Consider the following 16,558-nt stretch of genomic DNA (forward strand, 5'->3'; position numbering starts at 1 on the left):
TACACACAGTTCCACATGCCGTAGGATTAGATACGCACCTCTTCACACAATACCACACAGGGGAGGATTAGATTCATGCCTCTGCACACAGTACCACAAGCCAGAGAATTACATACACGTCTCAGCACACAGTACCACACGGGGGAGGATTAAATACGCGCATCTGCACACAGTACCACATGCCAGAGGATTAGATACGCGCATCTGCACACAGTACTACACGCCAGAGGATTAGATACGCGCGTCTGCACACAGTACCACATGCCGTAGGATTAGATATATGCCTCTTCACACAATACCACACAGGGGAGGATTAGATACATGTGTTTGCATACAGTACAACACTTTGGAGGATTAGATACATGCCTCTGCACACAGTACCACAAGCCAGAGAATTATATACGTGTCTCAGCACACAGTAGCACACAGAGAGGATTAGATACACGCGTCTGCACACAGTACCACACGCCAAAGGATTAGATACGCGCGTCTACACACAGTTCCACACGCCGTAGGATTAGATATGCGACTCTTCACACAATACCACACAAGGAAGGATTAGATACGTGTGTCTGCATACAGTACCACACTTTGGAGGTTTAGATACAAACCTCTGCACACAGTATCACAAGCCAGAGAATTAGATACGCATCTCAATACACAGTACCACATGCCGTAGGATTAGATAAGCGCATCTACACACAGTTCCACTCGCCGTAGGATTAGATACACGCCTCCTCACACAATACCACACAGGGGACGATTAGATACGCGCATCAGCACACAGTTCTACACACTAGAGGATTAGATAAGCACGTCTGCACACAGTACCACATGCCGTAGGATTAGATACGCGCGTCTGCTTACAGTTCCACATGTCAGACGATTAGATACGCACATCTTCACACAGTTGTACACGCCATAGGATTAGATACACGCGTCTGCATACAGTACCACATGCTGTAGGATTAGATATGTGCGTCTACACACAGTTCCACATGCCGTAGGATTAGATACACGCCTCTTCACACAATACCACACAGGGGAGGATTAGATACGTGCGTCTGAACACAGTACCACACTTTGGAGGATTAGATACATGCCTCTGCACACAGTACCACATGCCAGATAATTAGATATGCGTCTCAGCACACAGTACCACACGGGGAGGATTAGATACATGCGTCTGCACATAGTACCATATGCCGTAAGATTAGATATGCACGTCTGCACACAGTTTCATTTACCGGAGGATTAGATACGTGCCTCTTCACACAATGCCACATGGGGGAGGATTAGATACACACATCTGCACACAGTACCACACGCCGGAGGATTAGATACAGCTTTACTCCAGGTATCCATAACAAATGATCACAGGTTTTTCACTGATATCCAAAATGAGATACACATAATCACATGACGCTTATGGACATACACACAAACAACATACAAAATACACCAGTGCAAAACTGGACATTTCTTATGGGGCCACTACACAAACATAAAATGTAATATACCCGTGCGAAGCCGGGTCCTCCCTCTAGTACATTATATCAGGGGATCATATTATTAAAGTGGATCCAGCATTCTGGTCACACGTTTCACATGCCAGTCTTCAGAAAGGGACCCAAATTATCAGGAGGCTACGGGATCTTCATAAATTAGGTGCATGCCCATGCAGCAGAATGTAAGGTGCCATGTACATGACCGAGTGTGCTGTGTGAGGGCGCTGCAGATGCTCCATTCCAGGGGGTCCTATCTTTGTTTCGACACAACACAATGGATAGGAAGCCTCCATAGAAGTGAATACATCACAGAATGGAATCGAATAACAATCTGACGTCATCCAAGTGGATTCTGGTAAAAAAAAAAAGATAAAAGTCAAAGGGTCTCAAAGAATACCATAATTAAGCAGGGGGGTCCCACAGGTGCACCCAGGTGGGGTCCTTTGAGAAGGTACACAATGGCGCCCACATAGAGCTGAACTTCTGGTGAGTGCAAAGCTCAAAATAGGAGAGTTCCTCCATATGGGTTACTTGAGAGACTTTCTGCAGAAAGTGAGATACTGTATGAGGGGATTAGGATGGCCAGTATAAGGGGATCAAACGCTTGTCGATAGAGATAAGTTGAGGCCAAAGTCACTTGTGGGAAGGGGAAAAGTGGGCCACAAATTCAAAAATATACCAACAGGGGTCAGAGGTTTGGAGAGACCACAAACCTGGTTCAGAACCTGCTGAATGAGCGACCAGTAGGGGGATATCTTTTCGCATTCCCACCAAATATGCAGAATAGGAGCCTGGGACCATATGGCAGCGCCAACACAAAGGGGAAGCCCCTCAGGATAGAACTTATGGATTACAAGGGGCGTTTTATACCATCTGGTGACTAATTTAAAGCTTGACTCTTGCAAGTGTACACATCTAGAAGAGTCCATGGAGTGTTTGAGGACAGAGGATCTTTCATCGGGAGTGAGGGTCATTTGAAGTCAGACTTTCGCAGTCTACACCAGATCAGACTGTTGTAGACTTGTCCTAGATTCACATGATTGAGTTTCACCCATGATCACTGAATTTACGGGCCTGAACTTCATGTTGGGAGGTGGACTCCTAGCACTATAGTTATCTATGATAGTAGGAGTCCCTGCACCATAGCCACATACTGTCCTGCACTATAATCAGTATTATAGTCACTATAGGACAGTATGGCGCTGGGACGGCAGTCAGGGACTGGTGTAGATTTGCTGTATAATGTACGCCAGAAAACTGCGTTATAATAAATATATTGGGTCAAGGAATCCCCGGCCCGACCCTCCCTGCTCTGCCCACATTCACCAAGACAGGGAAGATGGCAAGAAAGGGCCCTGACAACTGGTGTAGATGGATCGATATATCCCCCCCCACACACACACACACACACACACACACATGTGTAAAAACCTCCGTTTTTCCTACAATAGAACTGAATATCTCTCATCCAAGACAATGGAGGCCTAAATACAAATCCAAATTCAGCATTTCGGCCTCTGCTGTCTTATTTGCAGAACATAGGACGGTGTAATAGGAAATTCCCTTGTCGAGAATATGCTTAGGAGATGACTTATCACCGATTCCCTCATCACTAAATTCCTGTAATGTAAAAAATGTGCAAATACTAAGGGTGCATTCACACGCAGTAAAGTGCCGCGTGATGTGGCACGTATATGGCGTGCGAGACTTTAAGCGCCGTATACGCTCCCATTGATTTCAATGGGAGCCTGGATCGTATACGCTGCGTTATTTTGCGGCCGTGATAGTGACGTCGTTCGCCTACAGATGTAGCAGAGCTGAATAATGTCACCCAACTGTTTCTTTTGTACACCGTAACAAACTCAGCTCTGTCCATTTACATTCTCAGCCCTGCTACCTCTATACATTACACTACAGCTTTATATTTCAGGCACCCACTTATTTGTGAATGATACATTTGTATAAGGCTTTGTTCACATTATTGTTTTATGGTTTTGCGTGCATTTATGTTCCATATACTGTAGGTCTACAGTTCAGAAATAGATTGTTTTCAAAAATAGCCATATATAACCCACGTTTCTAAAAACTCCAGAAAATTGATGAACATAAGGCTGAGGCCCCACGTTGTGGAAATACAGGGGTGGTTTTGTTGCAGATCTGCTGCGGTTTTTTGAGCCAAAGCCAAGAATGGCTCCACGAGGAATGGGAAATCTATAGAAAGTTCTTATACTTCTCCCTTCTGATAATCCACTCCTGGCCTTGGCTCTAAAAACCGCAACAAAATCTGCAACACAAAAGCTGCGTTTGGTGCTTTTTAGCAGGGAATGTAAAGAATATTTAAATTTATTGTCCAAAAAGTTGCCCAAACTGGTGTGACCAAAGTCTAAGCCTAGATTAACATGATTGTGGTAGAAAATGTACATTATAGTCTATGGGGTCCGTGTGCTTTCACTGCACAGCGCTTGCAAATGCATTTGGTAGTTCATTTGGGGGGGTCCCCATGCAGAATACCAAACACAGATATGAACGAGGGGTCAAACATGCCATGTCCTATTTTTTGACAGTCGTAAAACCGGACGGGTGAATAGCCCTATTGTAATCAATGGGAGAGATTTATTACGCCTTGTACAGCGGTTTATACCAGGCATAAAAAAGTCCCAACTTTTTGTGCAAATCTTCTTTGTGCAAAATGTGCAACTTTTTTGGTTTCTTGTAAAGCGGTGTGGCATGGGATTTGCGCTAGATTTATTATCATTTACGCCAGTCATACGTGCGGTGCACACTCTGCAGTCACAGTAAGTATGAAGACTGGCATAGAAAACTCCAGTCTTCGTAAATCTCCTTCCAATGGGGCAAATTTAATAAGACTGGTGTATAGAATGGCATTTTTCCCAGTTAGGATTCGCCCCGACCCCCAGCGCTGCACCTCCCATGAGGCGACCTGAAGCGACTGCTTCAGGCGGCGCTATGCCAGGGCCTTGGGAGGGCGGCATTTTTGCTGACCTAAGCCAGTCCAGGACAAGCTGTCCTGGACTGGCTTAGTGTCACCGTGTCTGCAGCCCGACACGGGAAGCGAGCGGTGTATTGGGGCGGCCCTGCTGGATGCAGCGCTGCTCCAGCGGCCGCCCCTCACACTCAGGCAGAGAGCAGGTCCTTTCTCTGCCTGCGAACGCCGCTCGCTCCGCTCGGCCATGCCCCCTTTCCACTCGACTCCGCCCCTTCCGCTCAGCACCGCCCCCCTCAGCTCCGCCCCTCCTCGGGGGGGGGGGGCTTTCTGATGCCGCTTCAGGCGGCAGAAAGCCCTGGTTCACCTCTGCCGACCCCTATCCTGCTCCATCTACATTTGCTCAAGGTGCAGATGGGGGCTTGTGGTGCACCTTTGGTCCAAGAAATGAGCCATATAGGGATTGAATTCCCCTTAGTGGACTCCACTGGGGTTCCATCTTGGTGTCTGTATTTTGCAAGCCTTCATACATTTAGCGCAGGGTTCCGAGCGCCATTTTTGAGGACGCACTTGTGCCTGATACCATGACACGATATCACCTGGCCTATGGGTTCAGTACTCATGAGGGTTTCAGCTTGTAAGCGTATTGTAATATGCATCATATAACATCTGCGTAAACATTTCCTGCGTGGCGCTGGGACCTTGAAGTCAATGCCTTTAGCACGGAGCCTCGGGGGAGCGCAGAGCGCAGACTGCGGCCACTTACAAATGCGGAAACCAATACATAAAGTGAGAGCTGCTGAGTAAGTGGATGTCCAGATGTAAACATGCACAGCTAAGCTTACTGAGCCATTGATCGCAGCTGCATTAGGTATCTAATCAATGCGCTGTAATGTGCAGGAAGACGCTGCCATTTTCTTCTCCTTAATGTTTCGGCTCATTTAGTTTGACATCTTTTCTCCTTGTTTTACACTTTTTTTCCGTTAAGTTTGCAAGATGCCATTTCCGGCAAGTAACAGGAGCCCAAAGAAATTTAGGGCCTCGTGTGTGCAAAGATGTCGCCTATAGCAAGTTACAACCAACCAGGTCACGGCTTTTATTTTCCCAGTACGGGTCAGAAAATAAAAGCTATGTTCTGATTGGTTGCTACGGTCTCCACTTTTAGGCCGGGCCCCATGGGACGGAAACACCATGGCGGAAATGCCGTGGGAAAAATAGCGTCGTTTTACAGTACAGGCAAAGTGAATGGGATTCAAGCAAATCCCATGCCCACTTTGCGGCAAAAACCGCCATGTGGACGTGCTGAAATTCCCAAAACGACCACATTTTTGGAAATCGCAGCATGTCAATTATATCTACGGAAACACCGATTTCCCCATAGATACAGTTAGGGCCAGAAATATTTGGACAGTGACACAATTTTCGCGAGCTGGGCTCTGCATGCCACCACATTGGATTTGAAATGAAACCTCTACAACAGAATTCAAGTGCAGATTGTAACGTTTAATTTGAAGGGTTGAACAAAAATATCTGATAGAAAATGTAGGAATTGTACACATTTCTTTACAAACACTCCACATTTTAGGAGCTCAAAAGTAATTGGACAAATAAACATAACCCAAACAAAATATTTTTATTTTCAATATTTTGTTGCGAATCCTTTGGAGGCAATCACTGCCTTAAGTCTGGAACCCATGGACATCACCAAACGCTGGGTTTCCTCCTTCTTAATGCTTTGCCAGGCCTTTACAGCCGCAGCCTTCAGGTCTTGCTTGTTTGTGGGTCTTTCTGCCTTAAGGGTGCATTCAGACTACGTAACGCCGGGCGTGTATGAGAGCCGTACACGCCGGCATTACGGCAGACTGCCGAACACTTCCCATTCACTTCAATGGGAGCGCTCGTAAACGCCGCTGTTACAAGCGCTCCCATTGAAGTGAATGGGAAGTGCTCGGCAGTCTGCTGTAATGCCGGCGTGTACGGCTCTCATACACGCCCGGCGTTACGTAGTCTGAATGCACCCTAAGTCTGGATTTGAGCAAGTGAAATGCATGCTCAATTGGGTTAAGATCTGGTGATTGACTTGGCCATTGCAGAATGTTGCACTTTTTTGCACTCATGAACTCCTGGGTAGCTTTGGCTGTATGCTTGGGGTCATTGTCCATCTGTACTATGAAGCGCCGTCCGATCAACTTGGCAGCATTTGGCTGAATCTGGGCTGAAAGTATATCCCGGTACACTTCAGAATTCATCCGGCTACTCTTGTCTACTGTTATGTCATCAATAAACACAAGTGACCCAGTGCCATTGAAAGCCATGCATGCCCATGCCATCACGTTGCCTCCACCATGTTTTACAGAGGATGTGGTGTGCCTTGGATCATGTGCCGTTCCCTTTCTTCTCCAAACTTTTTTCTTCCCATCATTCTGGTACAGGTTGATCTTTGTCTCATCTGTCCATAGAATACTTTTCCAGAACTGAGCTGGCTTCTTGAGGTGTTTTTCAGCAAATTTAACTCTGGCCTGTCTATTTTTGGAATTGATGAATGGTTTGCATCTAGATCTGAACCCTTTGTATTTACTTTCATGGAGTCTTCTCTTTACTGTTGACTTAGAGACAGATACACCTACTTCACTGAGAGTGTTCTGGACTTCAGTTGATGTTGTGAACGGGTTCTTCTTGACCAAAGAAAGTATGCGGCGATCATCCTCCACTGTTGTCATCCGTGGATGCCCAGACCTTTTTGAGTTCCCAAGCTCACCAGTCAATTCCTTTTTTCTTAGAATGTAGCCGACTGTTGATTTTGCTACTCCAAGCATGTCTGCTATCTCTCTGATGGATTTTTTCTTTTTTTTCAGCCTCAGGATGTTCGGCTTCAACTCAATTGAGAGTTCCTTTGACCGCATGTTGTCTGGTCACAGCAACAGCTTCCAAATGCAAAACCACACACCTGGAATCAACCCCAGACCTTTTAACTACTTCATTGATTACAGGTTTACGAGGGAGACGCCGGATGTATACAAATTGCAGCCCTTAGAGTCCATTGTCCAATTACTTTTGGTCCCTTGAAAAAGAGGAGGCTATGCATTACAGAGCTATGATTCCTAAACCCTTTCTCCGATTTGGATGTGGAAACTCTCATATTGCAGCTGGGAGTGTGCACTTTCAGCCCATATTATATATATAATTGTATTTCTGAACATGTTTTAGTAAACAGCTAAAATAACAAAACTTGTGTCACTGTCCAAATATTTCTGGCCCTAACTGTATAATTGCAACAGAAAGTCCGTGGAGGAAAACGCTGTAAACTTTCTGTTTAAAGCGCTGCGGGAAGAACCACGATGCACCATAGTTTTTCCCACTGCGTTTTATTGCTGCGGGACGTTCTGTGCAGCCTCAACCTTAACTTTTTTTTAACCTCTTAAAGGGGTTCTCCACTTTGCACAATCTTATCGCACGACTGTTTTCATGGATTTGTCAAGTCCTCAAGGCCTAGACATGCAAAACACCAGTAACCCCCCCCCCCAAAAAAAAAAACCCCGCTTCAGCCATTTTTGATGACCGTTTTGATGGTAATATGAATATCGCCTGCAGCTACATTCACATGGCAGAGAAAACGGCCGCATTATGTCCATTTTTTTAACAGGCGTCACACAGCGGTATTATGTTTAATGTCAGTAAACGGGGGCTAGTTACATGACGGACCATTCAAATATGGGTCATCTCCTATTTTTAGGGCATTTCAGTGTGCCTCGGGTGCAAGATGGATGTTTTTCACAGTTGTTTTTTACCTCGGTGGTGTGACTATAGTCTAAGTCAATCCGCTTTGATATTGGTTTTACAGCAGATTCAGCTAGGCCCCGTGTCTTCTGTTAAAAATGGAAGCCATGATGGTAATGTGAACCAGTAGTATAGCCTATGGTATACAAATCGGATAATCACGAAATAGTGACCAAAATCTTGACAGACCCAGAAGTGTGAAAATAGACCTAGCCTACATTCAGTGAATATTAGCCATGTTACCCTCAGACATCAGCTAAATCTGACAGCGACATGACCATGAGTATCGTATGCAATGTACGGATCTGAAAAAATGGCATGGATGACACACGGATTGTATCCGAGATTTTCATTGACTTACATTGAAATGAATGGACCGAGCCACAGCTATGGACAGGTATAGGACCTGCTCCATATTTTGCAGAAAAACTACAGCTGTGTGTACGGGCCCATAGAAATGTATGGGATCCACATTGTGGATATAAAGTATAGTTGTGTGTGTGCATGGTGCCTTAGGCCTCAGACACATGACAGTGATAACCAGCCATGCGACGGCCATTTTTAGAACACATTTATTATGCCTTGTATCCCACATATCCCCAGCGATGGAGTTATAACATCAGTCGCCATATTTCTCCCCTATTGGGACAGATATATCACACCGTCTATAAGCAAAATTGTCTTGGTTGCCTATAGCAACCCATCACAGCGCAGCTTTCATTTTGAATTCTACTCCTGGAATATGAAAGCTGCGCTGTCATTGGTTGCGATGGAAAAGGAAGACAATTTTGCTTTTACATCATTTTAATATATCTTCCTCTTTAGGCGAACAAGGCATGAAAAGGTCTACAATATTTGCTGTAAAAATAGTATGTTTCCTTGGAAGGGCTTGTGGCGATGGGCATGGCGCGGGTAGGGGTGGTGCCAAATTTATGTTCATGTACACTAGTTTATGGCGTAAGTGACCCCTGTAATCGACGCCAGCTACAAACTACCATGGTTTCAGTGCAGGCGAGGGGTGTGCATGGTCTATGAGGAAACCTGCGCAAATACGTGCACCCTTCGCCGCTATAGTGGATAAATCTGACTTCATAAATCTGTCTCATTGATTTAAATGGGACTATTCACATGTATGATTTTTTTTTTTTTTTTTTTTTTTTTTGGGGGGGGGGGGGGGGTATGTTACTTTTGTCCATGGATTTGTCAATACACTCAAGTCTATGAGGGATCGGTGAAATGGCTTTTCCATAAAAGCAAAATGGTCATATGTAAACGGATGTTGCGACATTTTACAATGTTCTTCTGCATATAGGCATAAGACTACGACAACATTCATTGGAAATGCTAAATATATTTTCTGTCTGGTTTTGCCCATGGAAACTCTGCAGCATTAGCAAAGATGAGAAAATATAACAGATTTCATCCACAGGCTGCATAAAACTTTCCTTACGTAAATTGACATTTGGTATGGATTTCTGTGTATGTCAGTGTAAACCGTAGAAAATCTGAAGGGGAAACGTGTAAATTTTGTCACAAGTTTCACTTTTATGGTTTGTGTGAAGATAGGCTAAGTGGTCAGTTTAACTACGCTGCCTCCGCAGGAGAAATGAAGCATTGCACAGAGTCTATCCAAGTGGGTTGTCTGTCAAATTCAGGGTGAGGTAGGTCCTCAATTGAGAGGGGAGTTCTCCGTAAGCACAACTTCACCAAGATGATGATCCATTTCAAAAAGTGGCCACCATGGCAAACCAGACCAATTGCTGATTTTTCAGGAGAAGAACGTAGCCAACCTAGCATTGGGTGCAATGTTGCTCTTTAAGGTCCTTATCTTTCATGTCGTCCACTGCTCAGTGATCATAGTTACCTAGTAGAAGAGGTTGGATGAAGACGCAGGTCCATCAAGTCCAACCTACATTGTTGATCCAAAGACAATAAACCCCATAAGGCTGAACCAATTGCCCCATGTCAGGGAAAAAAATTACCTGCTGACTCCAATCCGTCAGTCAGTATAAAGCCTGGATCAACTTATCATCTCCAAAAATTTAATACCCATAACCTCTAAGATTTTTCTTTCTAAAAAAGACACCCAGACCATCGAATCTGTGCAATGAACCCGCCATCCTATGACAATAAGTCCCTTAGTCTCACCACTCTTACAGTAAAGAATCCCCGTTTATGATGCTGGTGAAATGTTCTTCCCTCTAGACGTAGAGGATGTCCGCTGTCGCTGTCACCGGCCGAAGAGCCTCTGTGGTGACCTTTTTGCCTATTTCCATGTTTAATACTCTGGGTTCTCCTTTATTTGACCCAACTTGCTCGACTTTCTCTGACCTGATGTTCTGCAGACCCGAACCTGGCCCAACCTTCTGATCCTGCCATCCGATACCAATCTTGGATCTAATGTTTACGTTAAAGTTCCCAATCTTGGTCTGTCCTAACTAGGCCCTACTGGGGATTGTGACCTGGTTAAAATCCACATTCACTTGCTGGAACTGAAGGTGAAGAACACTTAAGACTTGCCAACCTAATAATGGTCTCCTGAACTGTGTCTTGCTTCGCTCCTTCCAAAAACCCTCCAATCCAACCTGGTCTTCTAACAGAGCGAATCTGGGAACCCTGGCGTCCTTAAACCTCCTGCCATCTGGCTGGGAACTGGCGACCAGGTGTGTTCTTGGACAAGAACCCCCCAGGGAACGTAAAAGAGAAGCTGAAGCTCATAGCAAACAATTCAATGGTTACTTATTGTTCAGGCTGGTGTACAGTATATTCCTCTGGGAGATCGAATTCTGAAATCAAGAGAGTCAGCAGTTCTGTCGAGAAATGGTGCTTAGTTACTTGAATACCTCTATTATTTAGGGCTCATTCGCCATCTTAGAATATGGATGGTGCTTACTACTGTTTGTGCAATGTATGGTTATTTGGCCACTGCATTACATGTGGCTACCAAGTCTCTGCTGCCTAACATTGGTGTGAGACCTGAGCGATTGGATAACCCATACACATTAATGGTGGCCTGTGGGATGAGACGCGAGAGAGAGGGGCAATATCTGACACAGACAGTACGTGGAGACTTAAGGGAGTACTGCACTGAGCATATTACTAAAAGGGACATAATATACAAAAACATATCGCAGCAGAAGGCCGCACTCACCCAATACCAGATGACGCATGCCCGATTGCAAGATATAATAGTAAAACTACAGGTGCAACACGCTGATGGAACATCCACTCTCACACCTACAATGCAGGAGGGGAAGCCAGAACCTCAAATGCACACAAATAAAACAAGGCAATGTCACGTGATATTGTGAGGTGCACAGCACCAGATTGGTCGTGCCTCACACTATTAGATCAGGCAGGCTGCCGGGCACCTTAATATGTGGACCTCAACAATAGCAGCACCCTAGAAAAGTGAATGAACGGCCTGGCTGCATCCTGCAAAAAAAGATTAAACAGCCACAAGCCATTAGTCAATATTTTGGCCAAAATAGGCAAACTCACAAACCAATATCCATGGCGAGACCCTAGCCATTATTTTTTCACTGTGCATATTATAATACTATTGTGTAATCCTTCATTAACAATATTACTGTGACATCACTGTGTGTATTATCCCTGTACTGTGACATCACTGTGTGTATTATCCTGTACTGTGACATCACTGTGTGTATTATCCTGTACTGTGACATCACTGTGTGTATTATCTCTGTACTGTGACATCACTACTATGTGTATTATCTCTGTACTGTGACATCACTGTGTGTATTATCCCTGTACCGTGACATCACTGTGTGTATTATTCCTGTACTGTGACATCACTGTGTGTATTATCCCTGTACTGTGACATCACTGTGTGTATTATCCTGTACTGTGACATCACTGTGTGTATTATCCTGTACTGTGACATCACTGTGTGTATTATCCTGTACTGTGACATCACTGTGTGTATTATCTCTGTACTGTGACATCACTACTATGTGTATTATCCCTGTACCGTGACATCACTGTGTGTATTATTCCTGTACTGTGACATCACTGTGTGTATTATCCCTGTACTGTGACATCACTGTGTGTATTATCCTGTACTGTGACATCACTGTGTGTATTATCTCTGTACTGTGACATCACTGTGTGTATTATCCTGTACTGTGACATCGCTGTGTGTATTATCCCTGTACTGTGACATCACTGTGTGTATTATCCTGTACTGTGACATCACTGTGTGTATTATCTCTGTACTGTGACATCACTGTGTGTATTATCCCTGTACTGTGACATCACTGTGTGTATTATCTCTGTACTGTGACATCACTGTGTGTATTATCCTGTACTGTGACATCACTGTGTGTATTATCCCTGTACTGTGACATCACTGAGTGTATTATCCTGTACTGTGACATCACTGTGTGTATTATCTCTGTACTGTGACATCACTGTGTGTATTATCCCTGTATGAAGGAGACCAAAATAATTGTACAGTTCTCCAGTTCTGAAGATGTTGCTGAAGGTGGTCATGGTATGGTGGGGCCCCTTGGTTACTTTACGCCGCTACACTAGTTGTCTTCTGTGCAATCCCTGTAACCACTAGGCCTGTTGCCTCGTGTAACGTTCAGAACCATCGAGTTTGCTGCCACAATTTGAATAAACAAGCGTTCCAGATAACCTGCTGGGTCTGAGTTTCTGTATCATCCCCAAGACATGCCATAACCCTGGTGAGGTCTGCCCTTCTTACCCAATGAAGCCTTACATGAATCATTTTTCAAACAGCAAGAATGTAAAATTTGTAAAACCCATCCATGCAAAAATTTGGCAACACGTGAAGGTATAGAAATCACCATAGGATAATATTAGTGTGATATGGATTTGTAATATGGTTGTGTGCACGAGGCTTTATTAAGCACTGGCGCTGGACCCGGTGCTGGGTGTACTGAATATTATTTTTGTCATCTTGCTGATTTACCAGTACTCCCAGCCATTTGTATTGGTTCCTCGGCGAGGTGTTCTTGGCCGGCTCTTGTGCTGACTGATGAGCACCGGGATAACACAACGCATTTGCACATCTGCAGTTCTGCTCAAAAGTAAATGCGTCGGCATAATTGTAATGTTTGTTTAATAAAAGCGGTGACCGCGTAAAACAAAAAGTTTTAAGGGGAAGTTCCATTGCTTGTCCCCAAAATTGTCTCATCTTAATTTGTCATACGACACACCCATCATGAGGAACAGGATCATATAGGGTGCACGGCCCTCATTATTCTATTGTACAATGACACTTTTCAACCTCCTTTTTGTTCACAAGGTTCACACTTGCGCCTTGCTCTCCGTTGTTCAGGTCCACAGTGTCGGACTGGCCCACCAGAGAACCAGGGGATCCTTCTAACAGCAGAGAATAAATCAGGCATACCATGTTTGGAATTGGCTCAGGTCAGCCCTCGAGTTCTTCGTTAGGCCCAGGCCTCAGTAGTCACTTTTATATGGACTGGCAATCTAGGAAATTTGTCTCCCATTGGAAGATCCCATGTGCCTGTGTGATCTCAATGAAGGGGAGCAGGAAGGAGTTAAATCAAGTCTGCCACCAGAACCCAACCCTGCAAATAAATAGGTTAGGGTGCATTCACACTGAGTAAACACTAGCTTATTTTGTAGAGTAAAATTACACTTGTAAATTTTGCTATCCCATTGACTTCAATGATATTTTTTTACAAGTGTAAAAATACGCCTGTAAAAAATACGCCTGTAAAAAATACGCCTGTAAAAATACGCCTGTAAAATGTCATTGAAGTCAATGGGATAGCAAAATTTACAAGTGTAATTTTACTCTACAAAATAAGCTAGCGTTTACTCAGTGTGAATGCACCCTTAGGGTCATCTAAATCACACAATGTTCCCTTGTGAATCCGGCCTACATTACCAAGATATTGTTTTGGTTAATATGATCTATGAAGCAAAGAAGGATTTGCTGCTTATTTTATTAGCAATGGAAATGCCCTCGTTGCTCCAAATAGCTAATTTGCATATTGACAAAACAGCAATGTTCTGGTGACAGTAACCTATCTATCTGCAGGGCTGGGGTGATATGCTGGTTCTGGTGACACTAACCTATCTATCTGCAGGGCTGGGGTGATATGCTGGTTCTGGTGACACTAACCTATCTATCTGCAGGACTGGGGTGATATGCTGGGTCTGGTGACACTAATCTATCTATCTGCAGGGCTGGGGTGATATGCTGGTTCTGGTGACAGTAACCTATCTATCTGCAGGGCTGGGGTGATATGCTGGTTCTGGTGACACTAACCTATCTATCTGCAGGGCTGGGGTGATATGCTGGGTCTGGTGACACTAACCTATCTATCTGCAGGGCTGGGGTGATATGCTGGTTCTGGTGACACTAACCTATCTATCTGCAGGGCTGGGGTGATATGCTGGGTCTGGTGACAGTAACCTATCTATCTGCAGGGCTGGGGTGATATGCTGGTTCTGGTGACACTAACCTATCTATCTGCAGGGCTGGGGAGAAATAATGGGTCTGGTGACAGTAACCTATCTATCTGCAGGGCTGGGGTGATATGCTGGGTCTGGTGACAGTAACCTATCTATCTGCAAGGCTGGGGTGATATGCTGAGTCTGGTGACACTAACCTATCTATCTGCAGGGCTGGGGTGATATGCTGAGTCTGGTGACACTAACCTATCTATCTGCAGGGCTGGGGTGATATGCTGGTTCTGGTGACACTAACCTATCTATCTGCAGGGCTGGGGAGAAATAATGGGTCTGGTGACAGTAACCTATCTATCTGCAGGGCTGGGGTGATATGCTGGGTCTGGTGACAGTAACCTATCTATCTGCAAGGCTGGGGTGATATGCTGAGTCTGGTGACACTAACCTATCTATCTGCAGGGCTGGGGTGATATGCTGAGTCTGGTGACACTAACCTATCTATCTGCAGGGCTGGGGTGATATGCTGGTTCTGGTGACACTAACCTATCCATCTGCAGGGCTGGGGTGATATGCTGGGTCTGGTGACAGTAACCTATCCATCTGCAGGGCTGGGGTGATATGCTGGTCTGGTGACACTAACCTATCTATCTGCAGGGCTGGGGTGATATGCTGGTCTGGTGACAGTAACCTATCTATCTGCAGGGCTGGGGTGATATGCTGGTCTGGTGACAGTAACCTATCTATCTGCAGGACTGGGGTGATATGCTGGTCTGGTGACAGTAACCTATCTGCAGGGCTGGGGTGATATGCTGGGTCTGGTGACAGTAACCTATCTGCAGGGCTGGGGTGATATGCTGGGTCTGGTGACAGTAACCTATCTGCAGGGCTGGGGCTTAGTTTTTGGCTACATGCACCAGGTTAGTGAACCGCACAGATGGAACATGGACGATTTCCTCCAGTAAGCCTGGGCCACAAAATATTGTTTTCTCCCACAGCCAATAAAACAGGAGTGTTAAGTTTCCATTAAGGGTCAATGTGAAATCCATGGCTAGTATACAGTCATGTGAATGGTGACTTAGAATTCTTGCAGTGGACCAAGTATGTCTATAGGTCTAGTACGCCACCTGCTGGTCACAGAAGACATTTCAATGTTCCATTTCATTCTAACACCTCATCCAACTTGTGCTCCTGACATGTGCCATATTCACATCTGCACTCAGGTGTTGGAGGACCAGAACAGACTGCAATTAATACAAGGAGCCAGTCTTAAGAGGCACTACAAGTCACAGCAGTCTGCTAAGGTAGGAAAGGGGCTCAGTACTTAGAACCAAGGGCAAGGCCTGTAAAAGTTTGTGCGCGTGACCTCTGGTTTCTACCCTCACACCAAAAACACTTGTAGGTTAATGTGGCTTGTAGATTGAGCCCCAATAGGTAGAGTGTGCGGGAGTGACCACTAACAGGGGAGAAACTTACCCAAATTACATCATATATTCCCAAAGTGTGATCTATCCATAGTGAATAACTGCATATAAACCAGAGAGGGTCTGCTAATCCCATATATACACAAGTTAGGAGGGGAGGGCCCAGTACAAAACCAACAGGGACCTTACATAGGGGCAGATACTCCCTTTATGGCCACAAATCAAAGTAATAGAGTCACCTTTATTACCTGCAAGTCCGTCAGAGTGCATCAGATAAGAACGGCACAAGTGCCTTACAAAATTCAAGTCTATCCACAAAGTTATGGGGACGTCACTTTCTAGGATTAGTGATCCATATTATAGGTCGTGTGTGTGTCCAAGTGCCAGACCCCGGCCATACTACTACTGGTCAACCATTTGAAGAGAACAGTGGTCAGGCAAGATTGTGGCAGTACAGCGCCATACATTATATA

The sequence above is a fragment of the Leptodactylus fuscus genome, chromosome 4, assembly GCF_031893055.1.
Source record: "Leptodactylus fuscus isolate aLepFus1 chromosome 4, aLepFus1.hap2, whole genome shotgun sequence".
Lineage (NCBI taxonomy): Eukaryota > Metazoa > Chordata > Amphibia > Anura > Leptodactylidae > Leptodactylus > Leptodactylus fuscus.